Raw genomic sequence first — 14,470 nt, 5'->3', positions numbered from 1 at the left:
AGCAGTAACTAGTCCCTTGCCTTGATATGAAGTTGTACATAATATCTTTGTCAAGGGCATCAGAGAAATCTTGAAACACAAATCAAGAAGGCTTTTAAACAAACAAGAAAATTAGTATATAAGGATCATTTTGCAAAATCACAGACCTGTTATAATTCAGGTCAAGAACTAAGTTACTACTAAGCACTGTAAGAGAGCTCAGAATTAAATCAACTTTATTGAACTATTTTACTGTTCTGCTGAATAAGATATCTTATGAGCATGATGTAGCCTGCTTGCATTTCCACAATATATGCAGCAAACTGGGATTGCCTGGAGTTGATTAATAGGACTTTTCTCTTCTTTCAGGCTGATTGACAATCTACAGTGATGTGCTGAATCTGTACCACAATCAATAATTAATTTTATGTTCTTGCATCATGTGCCTGAAAGACATAAAAACTTACAAAAAGTAACTGCCAAATAAATGTTTTATGTGGCTATCTAAGAACTGATGAACCGAAAATTCTCAGAAAACAAGAGATTTTAAAAGTCAATAAGCAAATGCACTGTTTACACATTACTGTGGATTGTTGTAAAATTAGGATCCACTGCATGACCTAAAAAGTTACTTCCATGATGAGAAATGGATGTACCAAGATATTGCTGACAGTAATTCAACTTGCTTTTTCAAAACAGAATTGTTCTGGGGTATGGACATGTTTCTAAGGAAACATTTAGACTTATAAATAACAATTTAAAAAAGCAAACCTGTCAATTCTGTCAAAATCTGGACTTGAGATCCAAAGACAAGTTGACTAATATTTTCTACTATATACTTGAAAAATCCAAAAAGCTTTGTCAAGCCACATACACATATTTTGAAAATGTTTACTAAAAGTATCTAAGTGAATATAATTCACTTAGTGAATTTTGTACAAGTGAGCTAGATCTATTACTTAAATCATGCAGGAGCAGTGATTCTTGAAAAGAGAATTGGGGAAAGGGAACCCATCAGGATCTTCTAGTGGGATGGAGCATGGGATGTGTTTTCAGCACTTTGGTCTATTGCTTTACCTGGATTTTATTCATGATATTTCAGTTATTACACTGGACTGTGTACGTATCAACAGGATACATGGGTATAAAAGGTGAGACACTCTAGTTAGAGAAATGCGTATAAATGCTGTGAAAATATTGTCAGATCAGATGTACAAGGAAAGACAAGAGGTATCGTACTATTTACATGAGGACTGAATTGAAAAAGGTAGATTTAGTTATACCAGGAGAGATTTCTAGGGAAATGTAAGAAATGTCACTGACAATACATGCATAAGTCCTGTTCTCAAATATGTCTCAAGTAGGCAAGAATCTCTCTCTCTCTCCCTCTCTCTCTCTCTCTCTCTCTCTCTCTCACACACACACACACACACACACACACACACCCTATGTGAATAGCAATAATTTTCCTTCTTTTTCTGATCACTCTTTCTGGAGAAGTTGTAGGAAAAACCTCTGGTTGGTAGTAGTGAAAAGGCACAAGTTCACGCTCTACCTGCCTTTCCTAACCAAATAAATCAGAAAGTTTAATTGTGCATAGTTACTAAGGTGGGGGAAAAATTCTGTTTTTAAAAATGTAAATATAAAATTAACCAGTCCACTTGGAAATAAGAAAAGTAGCTTAATTTTTCTTTGTTTTCTTTATCATTTATTTTCTGACTTGTACCTTATATGGGTGAGTAATTATTTGAATGAGCTCATTATAATCACACCTGAGACACCGAATCAGGTATGTTAATACTGACACCTAGTTGTGAAATGAAAGGTGACTTGAACATATCCAATGTCTATTTCCTTTCATTCAAAGTGATAGCTTAAGAATAAAAAAGTACTGTGCAAAAACAGACCTGAAAGGATTCTGGATTTAAAATGATTACTAATGAGGCACCTGGGTGGCTCAATGGGTTAAGCATCAGATTCTTGATTTTAGTTCAGGTCATGATTTCACAATCATGAGTTCGAGCCCCGCATTGGGCTCCAAGCTTAGCATGAAGCCTGCTTAAGACTCTCTGTCTCTCTTCCTCTGCCCCTCTCCCCCACTCACACACTCTTTTTCTCTCAAAAACATAAATAAAATAAATAAAATGATTGCTAAGTGTTTTATCACTATTAGCAAAGTATATTTCTTTTCTTTTTAAAGATTCTTGCATTTTAAAACTTGCAAATAAATTCTCTGAATTAAATAAAATTTAAAATAAGTCTCAATTTTTTTACAAAGTCCATTAATCTCCTTAGAAAATCGCCTTAGGGGGCGCCTGGGTGGCTCAGTCAGTTAAGCGGCCGAAATCGCTCAGGTCATGATCTCGCGGTCCATGAGTTCGAGCCCCGCGTCGGGCTCTGTGCCGACGGCTCAGAGCCTGGAGCCTGTTTCGGATTCTGTGTCTCCCTCTCTCTGACCCTCCCCCATTCGTGCTCTGTCTCTCTCTGTCTCAAAAATAAATAAATGTTAAAAAAAAAGAAAAAAAAAAGAAAATCGCCTTAGAAGTTTAGCTAACAGTAACCCAAAAAAACTTACTTTGGGTCAAGATATACACTAGATCTTTCTTACTAAGACCTAACTAAATACAAGAGCTCATCAACCAGAAAGTAGACAGGAACCACTTGAGACCTGTGTACAGACCAGAGCTGGGGAAGTGGGACAAGAGAGAAAGGTGCCAACTAATATTTAAAAAGGAGCACACTGAATTTACACGGAAAGAAAAATAAAGATGCTATGCCAGATAACAGTGCAATGTGGAGAAGAGGAGACAATGCATTCTGATTAGGACCTTGAGAACGGAAATGAAGATGTTAAGAAAAAAGAAGAACGTGATAGTTTGTGCTCTCTGGCCTTTCTACTATCGGTTTGTTTCTACTGTGGAAAAATAAATGGAACGGCTGCACTCTAATCACCATGTTAGTCCATGAAGAGAAGGGCCGCTTTCCAGGCTGATGAGGCAAAGAAGGAGAAGGAGCGGACGTCCTGAAGGATTTCACAGAGTTGCTGTAGCAGCCCTGGATTACTACGTCTAGACATATTTTATGTGAGAAACAAATTTTGACCTTTTGGACACCATTATTTTGGATGTCTCTATCATGGACAGTTGAACCTAATCCTAATGAATGCATGAACCCAATCCTAACAGTTACCCCAGCTGTTCAGCCAGGGTGTGTGTGCACACGCGCGAGGAGAGAATTTCAGGTTCAGTTCCTATTTAGACCAGATCAATGTACTTGGGCAAACATTTATTGAGTCATGTGTGCAAAACATTTTGTAGACCCACAGGGATGGATACACTAAGTGTATATTTATGGAGGTCAGGGGAGTCTTAAAATTAAAACATTGTTCTTCTCTGAAGTACAAGAATCCCTCCTTTAATATAAAGTTTTCCTTATGAAGGGGATTCCTACTAAGCAAATACTTTCTTCATTATTTTTTAATTTTTATTACTGAAGTATAGCCGGGATACAATATTAGTTTCAGGTGGACCACACAGTGATTCGACAATCCTGTACCTTACTCAGTGCTCACCATGGTAAGTGAAGTCACCATTAACACTATCTCTTCATGATTTGTTAAAAGTCACATCTATGTTTCCCTGAGAACAACTCTGAAGACTTGATTTAAGGAAATATAAAAAATTTAGAAAACTAAGCAAAATCACACATCAAATAAACAACTCAAAAATCTAATTACTAGCATTACTAGCAATACCAGCACTAATAACACCACCATGATATACCTCAAAATCTCAAAAGCAAAACTGCTGAAACTCTGCAACAATCATAATCAACCTCATGTATTCTCTAACCCCAGTAATCTCTCACTGAATACTTGTGCACAGCAAGACTTCCTCAGATGAGTTATCATAATACTGATTAGAAGGTGACACAATAACTCCCACTAAGGAAGTTCTGGTTTCCTTTTGGAATGATGGCTTGAGTGTCACCCAACAGCCTCCGTGGCTCTTGACATAAAACAAAGGTCAAACTAAAAATATTGATAATGATTACTAAAGAGGGGACACAATCATAATTTCTTTAATTTCTCAGGCTTTCATGCAACAGATCTTTTAATGATTACAAGTGTTCATAAGCCCTTTTTATAAAAGGTGCTTGGTATTTTTAAATGATTTCTTGTCCTAATATTAAGAAATGTCTCCTTCTGGGGTGCCTGGGTGGCTCAGTCGGGTAAGCGACCGACTTCGGCTCAGGTCATGATCTTGCAGTTTGTGAGTTCGAGCCCCACGTCGGGCTCTGTGCTGACAGCTCAGAGCCTGGAGCCTGCTTTGGATTCTATGTCTCCCCCTCTCTCTACCCCTCCCCTGCTCATGCTCTGTGTCTGTCTCTCAGTCTCTCAGTAATAAATAAACATTAAAAAGTTAAAAAAAGAAAAAAAAAAAAAAGAAATGTCTCCTTCCAATTGAAGTTTGATAACTTTTTAAAACTTGGGAAGCAATATCAGATTGCTTATTTTTACATTCCGTTTTTTTTAAAGAAAAATAAACCTTCATTTGCTTTTGCTTCTTATAGAAAGTCTATATTTTAGAAACTTTATTAAGGGAGATGGTCAGTGTTCAACGGACATGTTTATTTATAAGCTACACACATCAATACATGTAACACTTGATGTCAATTTTTTAAAAAACATGAAAGCTGCTCTTTTTTCTGAACTCCTATCAGTAAATTTACACTCATGGGGTTTCCCAGGATTCTTCCTAGGTTCTAATGAAGTCATTCTACTGCTTCCAAGTTATCTGGTACTTCACCACTGTCTACCCGATAAAATCCACACTTCTTAGTATGATCTCATGGTGCATTGCTGTCTAGCTTTCTCTCTTGACATTGTCCCTCAATCAACCACTTTCTTTCAACTCATACCCACCACACTCATACACATACACTTTTTCCCCAGGTAATACCCAACTACTTATCATGCCCCAGAGGGGCCATAACTTCTCAATCCTAATGCTTCTGTACATAGTTTAAAAGCCTATCCTACCCTGCCCAAGGTCACCATCTTTCTGGTCCTAGCTCATTTTTATTGGTCCCTCAGGACCCATTCAGCTCAGGCATGACTCCTCCAGGGGGCTTTCACTGAGCCGGCCGGATTGAAGTGGGGGCCGGTCCCTCGGGCTGTCACTGCACTGGGTAGTTCACACAGTCAGCACATTTATCCCAGGACACCACCTCTCTCACTAGACTCTGTGATCTGATAGAGCCCATGCCATGGCTCGTGCATCCCAGCCTGACTCACAGCACCCAGACATTTCTACAATTGGCACCCAATAGGCCTTCAGTAAACATCTGAATGAATAGTATGAAAATGAGTGAATTTGATCTCTAACTTCAACTCCTGATTATTGTTGATTACCCTCTTCAGTGTCCTGTTCCTGGGAACAGGACTAGCTTAAAAGCCTTTAATAATCCTGTACCTAAGTGTTTATCGATGTCTGAAAGACCGTGTTTAAGTAGATTGTTTGACATTCGGGTAAAATTTTAACTTCGGAAACACAATGAAGTTTCCAGAATGGCCTACAAAATTCTATTCATTTTACAAATATGTTAAAGAATAGCACCAATAGGGCTAGCGTCAGGCAGTTATAAACATTCGTTAGAGTACGTATCGTGTACTAGGCACCCGAGATGAGTGGACACCTGTGTTGTGCTTTGCCAGCATCCAGTACCCTTTTTTTCTGGCAATAGTCCCAGAGTTTCTTTTGGGGATCTCACCTCACTCACTTTCTTTCAAGTGGTTTAGATAGCCTCAACCCCTTCCCCTAGTTTCTCCGAAAGCGCGTGTCAGATGCCTGAGCCAAGACTTCCAGAGTGGGTTCAGGAAGGGCAAACAAGACAAAATAAGCAACTAGGCACAAGAAGAGAGAACACCTGACTTTTCCTTGGGCAACTAGGAAGAGATGCTTGCTCTTTCTTACTGAGTTTAACCATGGAAGGGAAGGATATTACGTGCAGCAGCAACTACAGCCTTCTGATGCAGTAACAGGAGCATGTATATAAAAATGTACCCACTCCAGAGAGAACAAATTTGAGATAGATATACAGAGAAAGAAAACTGGCTCCTGGTAACATGATGCGAGCCCCTTTAAGCTGCATCCCAAACCAAGCCTATATTTGATTTCAGTCATTACATGAGTATTTACGTCTTTTATGTAAACCAGTTTGCATTGTTTTTTGTAACTTGGAAACAACAGTTCTAATAGGCATTTAAGAGAACACACACTGAAATATCACTTGTCACTCTGAAGAAATGCATTTCAAATTCCAACTTGGCAAGCAGAACAACACGAACTTTATCAAAAGCTTTGTGAATGAGAAATTAATTAACCAAACAGAACCAAAATTAATTTACCAAACAGAAGCACATCTCTTCATCAAACACTCCTCAGGTGTCCTAAGTTGAGGCAATAAACGCAGGAGTCCCAATTTGGGGGGCAAGGACTTCATTATAGGGTTACCTAACTACCTTACCCTCTACGTGTATTCTAAAGACAACAAATATGTAGAGAGCACCTGTAAGCTGTATCTCCAAGCTCTTTCAAGGAGCATATAATATTTTCATTTGAACGGTCTTAACGATTCCTACAAAATTCAAGTTCTGAAAGTAAACGCAGTCAAAATAGAAATTTCAATTGCAGGCAATTCAAAATAAAGAATTGTGTATGATCTATTAACATATAAAAGGATGCTGCACTTCACCAATAATGACAGAAATCCACATTAATCAGTTTTACTTATCAGATTTAGGAAAGGTCTTATAAAATGAACACTGTCTAGTGCAAGAAAGTGTTTGGAAAAATGTGCCCCTCCTCTTGTTGACCGTAGTATACGTGGATTCAACTCTTCTATGACTAGTCCTAGTGATTCTATTTGTGACAATTTATGCTAAGAAATATTTGGACAATATAAGTGTAAGTCTGCATAGATGTACGAGAACAACCATATTAAAAATGATACCCATATATACTAATGTGGAGTGACAGAAATTTTTAAGGACAAAAAAGTTACTAAATAATCTTATTCAGTAATAATTCAAGTTTTGTAAAGTGTACGTGTATGTACCCATATTAAGAAAAAAAAAACAGCAAATGTCAACAGGGCCTATCTCTTTTGGTACAGAGAATTTGGGGGTAATTTTTATTTCTTCCTTTAAACCTTTTTGGATTATTTGGTCTTTTTCTTAACAATAAGAATAGAATGCTTTTGTAATCAGTGAAAAGCAAACAAACGTAAAACTATTTTTATCTTGGAACAAAAGAATTCAAAGCTTCTCCTGGTTGTGACCCTGAGAAATCACAAAAGGAAGGTATCAAGGACAGACCAAAAAGGTTTGGATACATTCTCAAAACATACCCAACTGACTGTAAGACACCCCCACCCCACACACACACACACCAGTAAACAGGTATAACTCAATGTATTATTTATCCCACAAACTCAACAACAGTCAAAAGAATAAAAAACAAGAATTAAACTACATTGCCATGGTTCTTTAGAGATTAACAAGTAAATAGCATATGGCCAAAAATGTAGAGTTGAAAGCTATCTATTTATATATTTAGAATTCAAAGGATATAAATCTAAATCTGTGTTCTCCATTTTCCCATGACATTTAAGTCTTCCTATTAATCTCTTAAAGGCATGAACATGTTTAAAAACATTTATGTAAATAGTTAAGAAATAAGCAATATAAAGCACATGTTATCCACCCTATTACAGGTTTAAATAACAAAGACTTTGTTTTCCATAAGTTTGCTTTGAATGAACAAACCTCTATGAATGTTTCATCACTATAAAAATGTAGAAACATTCTTTGTTGAGATTTTCTTACAATTTAAAAGATCATTTCTGATACACTCATGGAAGTCAATGAAGAAATGATGTATGCTTTAGTACTCTGTGCCTAACCAACTATGAATGAAAAAAAGAGTTGTAAAACTATTATTATGTTATCAATCATAAAAATCCCAAAGATTAAACTAAAAACTCTTCTCTAAGAAAATTAAAAATAAAAAAAATAAAAACTCCTCTCTAAATTTGTCCTGCTATTCTGAGCCCCTCTTTGCTTTATATAAAGTAGACCTTTCTTAAAGCTTATTCTTTTCATTATTGACTTCATAACGTTTTAAACCCTATCCTGAATTTCTGCTACAGGCATCTCTAAAAGGATTAAGTTTTACAATTTGGCACAGAATCAGAAAGTATAAATTAGCCCTAAGACCTCAGGGGAAAAACACTTCAATTATCTCATTCCTCATTTTCCTCTTCTGCGTCTCCTCCTGACTATATATTTCTTTGCAAACCTTTTTCCATTAAGCCACGGGGTATTCAACAAATACCGGCTATCATTTTTTACTCAAAACTGTCATAGGCACACCCTACCAAGATCTTTTATTCAGAGCGTGTATGTATGTGTGTATTCACAAGTCCTCAGAAAGAAAGATTTTAGGATATGGACATCTACTTATCTAGCTCTTTCTCAGCTGTGTTTGAAGTTTAGCTCTACGATTTCCAGCTATGTGGCTTAGGCAAGTTACTTGACTTCATTAAGTCTCAGCGTCTTTACCCATGAAAGTGAGAGAACAGAGGTAATAAAGTACCTACGTCATAGAGTTTTCTGAGGATTAAATTAGCTAACACCTATAAAGCTCTTATATTTGTGCTGGCCATGCAGTAAGTACTTAATAAGTGTTTGCCACGATAACTATCAAGAGTTCAAAGATTTTTTTTTAAATAAGAATATTGAATATCAAATGCTAGAAAGGACTAAGTGTAAGGACCTCTCACTGCAGGTATATCAATCGAGGATTCAGTGTTTGAGAGGGCAGTTTGGCAGTATGTATCTAAAGCCTTCAAAACTGCTTTGGCCTTAGCGATTTTATATCTGGGCACATATCCTAAGATGTGGTAGGCAGAACAGTGACCCCCCAAAAATCCATCCCCATCCTAATCCATGAAACATACAAAAATCTTACCTTACATGGCAACAGGGACTTTTGCAGATATGATTAAAGATCTTAAAAAGAGGAGATCATCCTAGGTTATGCAGGTAGACCCAGCGAGATCACAAGAAGGATGGAGGAGGGTTAGAGTTAGAGGAGATGTGATGAAGGAAACAGAGGTCAGAGAGAAAAACTAGAAGATACTGTATTTGCAGCTTTGAAGATGGAGGATGAAGTCATGAGCCAAGAAATGCAGGTGACCTCTAGAAGCTGGAAAACATAAGGAAACACACTGTCCCCTTGAGCTTCCAGAAGGAAACAGCTTGGACAAAACCTTGATTTTAAGATGTTTGACCTCCAGCACTATAAGATAATCAGTTTGTGTTGCTTTAAGCCATTGTTTGTGGTGATGTGTTACACCAGCAATAGGAAACCAATATGTAAGGCAACAATAAACTAACATGAAAGATTTATATAAAAAATAAATGCTATTTTATTTATAATAGCAAAAGATTATAAGCAACCTAAATGTCCAAAAATAGTTGATTGCTTTGAACAAGAACTTCCATAAAATGGAATATTACACAACCATTAAAAAACAAGTTGGCAAATATATTTAATGACAAGGAAGGAAAACTTCAAGATATTCTAGGTGAAAAAAGAAAGCTATAGTTTATTTTAATGTTCATGAACACATGTTGAATAAAGATCGAAAAGCTATAAATCATGCAGTGTTTATCCCTGCATGAGCAAATTTTTATTTTTAAATTTTCTTCTTCATTTGTGTAGCATCAGTTTTCTCAGTAAACCATAATCTCTGGAGAAAAAGAATACAGCTGTCTTGTTACTGCTGTATCTCCATTGCACATCAGAGTAACTGACACAGAAACCACTTAAAAATTACATGCTGAATGAATGAATACATTTTCAGTGTTTCCTAATTCCATCCCCCCACCTCAAGACTTCTGGTATTCTGGCAGAGTTATGGCTCCCAAGTCCAAATAGTACACTCTCTTACTACAATGGAAGATAAGTCTTGGTGAATCCACTATAAATGCCACATTAATGTGTACAATCATGGGTTTGGATTGGTTAAGTGGGGGATAGCTTAAAAGTGCAAATTATTTTTTTTTTATTTAAAAAAAATTTTTTAATGTTTATTTATTTTTGAGAGAGAGAGAGTGAGACAGAGTGTGAGCAGGGGAGGGCCAGAGAGAGGGAGACACAGAATGGGAAGCAGGCTCTGAGCTGTCAGCACAGAGCCCCACGTGGGGCTCGAACTCACGGACCGCGAGATCATGGCCTGAGCTGAACTCGGATGCCCAACCGACTGAGCCACCCAGGCGCCCCAAAAGTACAAATTATTAAATGGGTGAGATAAACATAAAATGAACAATAAGTGTAAAAATATGTGTAAATATTCAACTTCACTAGTAATAAAAAAATTAAAATAACAATTTTATGTAGTAAACTATATATAGTTTTAAATATTATATTGGCATATTTGCGGTCAAACACTATTAGATATAAACTGGTATATCCTTTTAAAATGCAAGCTGACAATAACATCAGTCTTTAAACTGTTAGTGCTCCATGACTTAAACACTCATTCAACATCTGCTATGCAACAGGCACCATTCCAGGTACCAAGGATACAACAGTGAACAAAACTGAATAAAACAAAAAAATCCTCACCCTCCTGGACTTACATTTTAGAAGGGGAGGCAGTCAATCTTTAAAATAGTATGGTAGGCAGAAATAAGTGTTGGTGGGGGAGGGGAATTAAACAGGAAGGAGGACAGGGAGGCAGAGCAGAGAATGTAATTTTTTTTTATTTTTTTTAAATATTTATTTATTTTTGAAGGAGAGAAAAACAGAGTGTGAGTGGGGGAGGGGCAGGGAGAGGGGGAGACACAGAATCTGAAACAGGCTCCAGGCTCTGAGCTGTCAGCACAGAGCCCAACGCGGGGCTCGAACTCACAGACCACGAGATCATGACCTGAGCCGAAGTCTGACGCTTAACCGACTGAGCCACCCCAGACTCCTGAGAAAGTAATTTTTGACAAGGGCCAGGGAAGCCCTGAGAAGGTGACATTTGAATAAAGACAAGGGACTAGTCATGTGTCTATCAAGGAGACAGCATTCCTGGCAGAAGGAACAGCACAGTGGCTCTGAAGCAGGAACGCTCTTGGTATGTTTAAGGATAGCAAGGAGCTCACTATCCCTACTCCACTCTCCAGGAGCTTACACAGAGAAGAGGACAGGGTACATCCTTATTGGCCTTTTCCTATGTCCAAACTCATGTACATTATACACACACACAAACACACACACACGCATTCTGTATATACACTATATATACAAATATACATTGCCTAAGTATAAGACAACTAGAATGAAAGTCAATACCCAGGGTCTGCAGGAGAATATCCAAAATTATGTGGATATGGCCATTTTTGTTATACAGATGATGACAAGACATAGCTGAAATATTCAAATGACTTCATTTTACATAATTTCTTAATTTAGTTATACAAATATATATATATATTTAATTTTTTTAACATTTACTTTTGAGAGAGAAAGCGACAGGTACAGACCGTGAGTGAGGGAGGAACAGAGAGAGAGGGAGACACAGAATTAGAAGCAGGCTCCAGGCTCTGAGCTGTCAGCAGAGAGACAGACGTTGGGCTCGAAACCACAAACCGTGAGATCATGACCAGAGCTGAAGTTGGACATTTAACCAACTGAGCCACCCAGGCACCCCTAGTTACACAAATATATTTTAAATAGCACTATCTTATTAGTCCATCTAGAAATACTGCTTTTTCCACTCAAATTTCGTGGAATAATTTTATTCTACTTTCTCAGCTGCATCTTTGAAATCAGAGTCTTTATCATCAACAATCACTTTTAAGTCATCTAACAGTTTTCAAGAGCACATCAACTTCCCTTCCGAGTTCCTTGAGATCTAGCACTTTTTGAGTTCACAAATGATGATGTCACTGGAAACTTTACACCAACCTCAAATATCCATTAACTACTTGTGATCTCCACAAAGTAACCCCCTACCATATTACTCTGAAAAGTAATTTCCAGGTTTGTTTCCGATGATATCTAATCCATGTAACTGCAAGGTCATCCTCCTACAAATTATTTCTAAATCTTTTAATTCATTGGTATGATTTTTCATCAATTCCATCAAGTGACTTCAATAAGCACCCAACAATGGTATGACATTTTTTCAGGCTAACGTAACTTATCTAAGCAACATTTTATTACTTTGCTCTTCAAAAGACAGTAATTGAGGAATATGAAGATCCTTCATGAAAACTAAGATATAAGGCCATATTCTCTTTTCAAAGCCTAACATTTTGGGGAAAAATGAATATACTGTATCGAAGAATTTATGACAAATATGTCTATAAAGGCATATGTATACAGGTTTGAGTTTTGTTTTTTGGTTTGGTTTTAAATAATAGAATCACAAGCCCTTTGTTTTTTATAATCACAGGAGAAATGCAAAAGATAATCTCTTCAAAGAAGCAGAACTCTGGATTTTATGTTTCCCTTGGCAAATATAAAAATGCTAACCCATAAGACAGTCTAGTAAAATGATAGATTCACATATTTTCCCCCAAGCCATGGTTACCAACATTCTGACATTTCAAATTTAATAGCAAGGGACAGACAAATGGTCAGGATTAAGTCAAATCAACAGACTGCCATCAAGTTTAAATATTCAAAGACTATAATTTAAACAACTGACTCAGCAACAATAACCACAAGAGTCAATTGAAGCCACAAGAATAAAACGCATCTGAAGAAGCAGAGAAACCCTGCTACTTTATTAGCATTTAAATGTCAGGGTTTTCAGGAAAAATGTAAGCAAGGTGAAACTACTTACTTAGTATGTCTAATTGGATCTATGAGAGTTCAAAGTCTAACTAGACTGTATTAACTAGAAGTCCTTCATATTCTGGGTTCTTCCTGGACCAAAATTCTCCTATAATTAAGGAACATGCCAAAGCCTATGAAGGTCATGTACATGCTAAAAGGCTCAGACACTTGTTTCTTAAATTAAGTCTCACTCACTAAGGGATTATTAAATTCACTATTTTGTTTGAACAAAAACTTACTAATGGATGCTGAAGAACTATGACCAACTTTCTGATGGACTTGTTTTACTCCAGTCCAAGGATTTTTGCTCAGTTTGTGGCAATTTAAAATCCCAGAATGAAAAGAATTCATGGATAACAGTAAAAGCAACTATTGGTTCACATAAAATAATGGTATTTATAGTATTTTTTTTTAAATCTCAACTACATTCTACCTACCCTGCAAAAATGAGATACAAGTCTTTTGCTTTTAGGCAGGGTGAGAGCCGACTGGCACTATTTCTGAAAAGCACTTTTTGGGGGATATTACTGGATAGTCTTCCATGGGCAAAGCAAAAGGCCAAAAGAAATCCTCAAAAGGCTCTCAACACCAACAAATACCAAATTCTACATGCAACCTTAATCTCCCTGTTCTATGATAATAATCCTTCTGTAATTACTTACAGATTTGCTGTCATGTATCAACCTCTTCTACTATTCAATCTTCCATACAAAGAGGTAATGTTTCTTGACATGAATAAAAGGATAAAAAAAAAAAAAAACACTTGAACTTCATTATTTTCACCATAACTCACTTTAACATATGATTAAAATGCTACAGTGAGTTAAAACCAAACACTTGTTCCCAATACACTTGACTCTTTGGAGAAAATTTCACATTTTATCATGTAGTACAAAAAAAAAATTATCTATTAAAATGTCACATATAGTCATGAAAACCCTTCAGGATTCTACTTATTTGTCCACAGTCCAACACATACACACACACACACACACACACACACACACACGCACACACACACGCGCACATACTGGTTTATCTCCTACATAATTCCTGTTAACATCCTTCAAAATACTATCCATGGACCACACTTTGAGAAATGCTAACTTAGCTCATTCCCCCAAAGAAAAATGACCTTTGTGATTCAGACTTAATACCTAAATTTAAACTTATCACAGTACAATAATATCTACTTCAACCTATGCATATTTCATAGCAAACATGACCCTACTACATTTATTCACTTATTCATTCAACAAATAGGTATAAGCAATGTTCCAGACAAAGGCTATCTTATTATAAAATTTATATCCTTGTGAGGTGGGGGAAGACAAATCATAAACAAATAAGTATATAATATGTCTAACAATGAAAGTACCATGGGGGCAGGGGAAAAAAAAACAAAACAGAGTAAGCCAGATAGTATAGAAGGGATTGGTTCTATTTTTATATAGGTTGGTTAGAGAATGTCTCAACAGCAAAAACCTGAAGGAGATGAAGGAGCAGGAAAATAGATATCTTGAACTTTCTAGAACACAGATGGGAGCATGCTTGTTTTGTAAGGGGAACAGCAAGGAGACCTGTATTATGGA

At 36.7% G+C, this 14,470-nt stretch overlaps 1 protein-coding gene across 8 annotated transcripts in view; it reads right to left on the bottom strand.

Annotated features, from left to right (window-relative positions):
* TRDMT1 (tRNA aspartic acid methyltransferase 1) overlaps window positions 1-14,470 on the bottom strand; it is an 83,473-nt gene that overhangs the window by 41,158 nt on the left and 27,845 nt on the right. The window contains exon 1 of one of the 8 annotated variants that reach the window (XM_019460668.2): window positions 13,541-13,610. The exons of the other annotated variants lie outside the window; for them this stretch is intronic. The gene's annotated coding sequence lies outside the window, so the exon portion shown is untranslated. Of the gene's footprint in view, window positions 1-13,540; window positions 13,611-14,470 lie in introns of those variants that run through there. 8 annotated transcript variants of the gene reach the window in all.

Source organism: Panthera pardus, unplaced genomic scaffold (assembly GCF_024362965.1).
Source record: "Panthera pardus isolate Hobbes unplaced genomic scaffold, ASM2436296v1 HiC_scaffold_6, whole genome shotgun sequence".
Lineage (NCBI taxonomy): Eukaryota > Metazoa > Chordata > Mammalia > Carnivora > Felidae > Panthera > Panthera pardus.
This window is presented reverse-complemented; position numbering and strand designations above follow the sequence as displayed.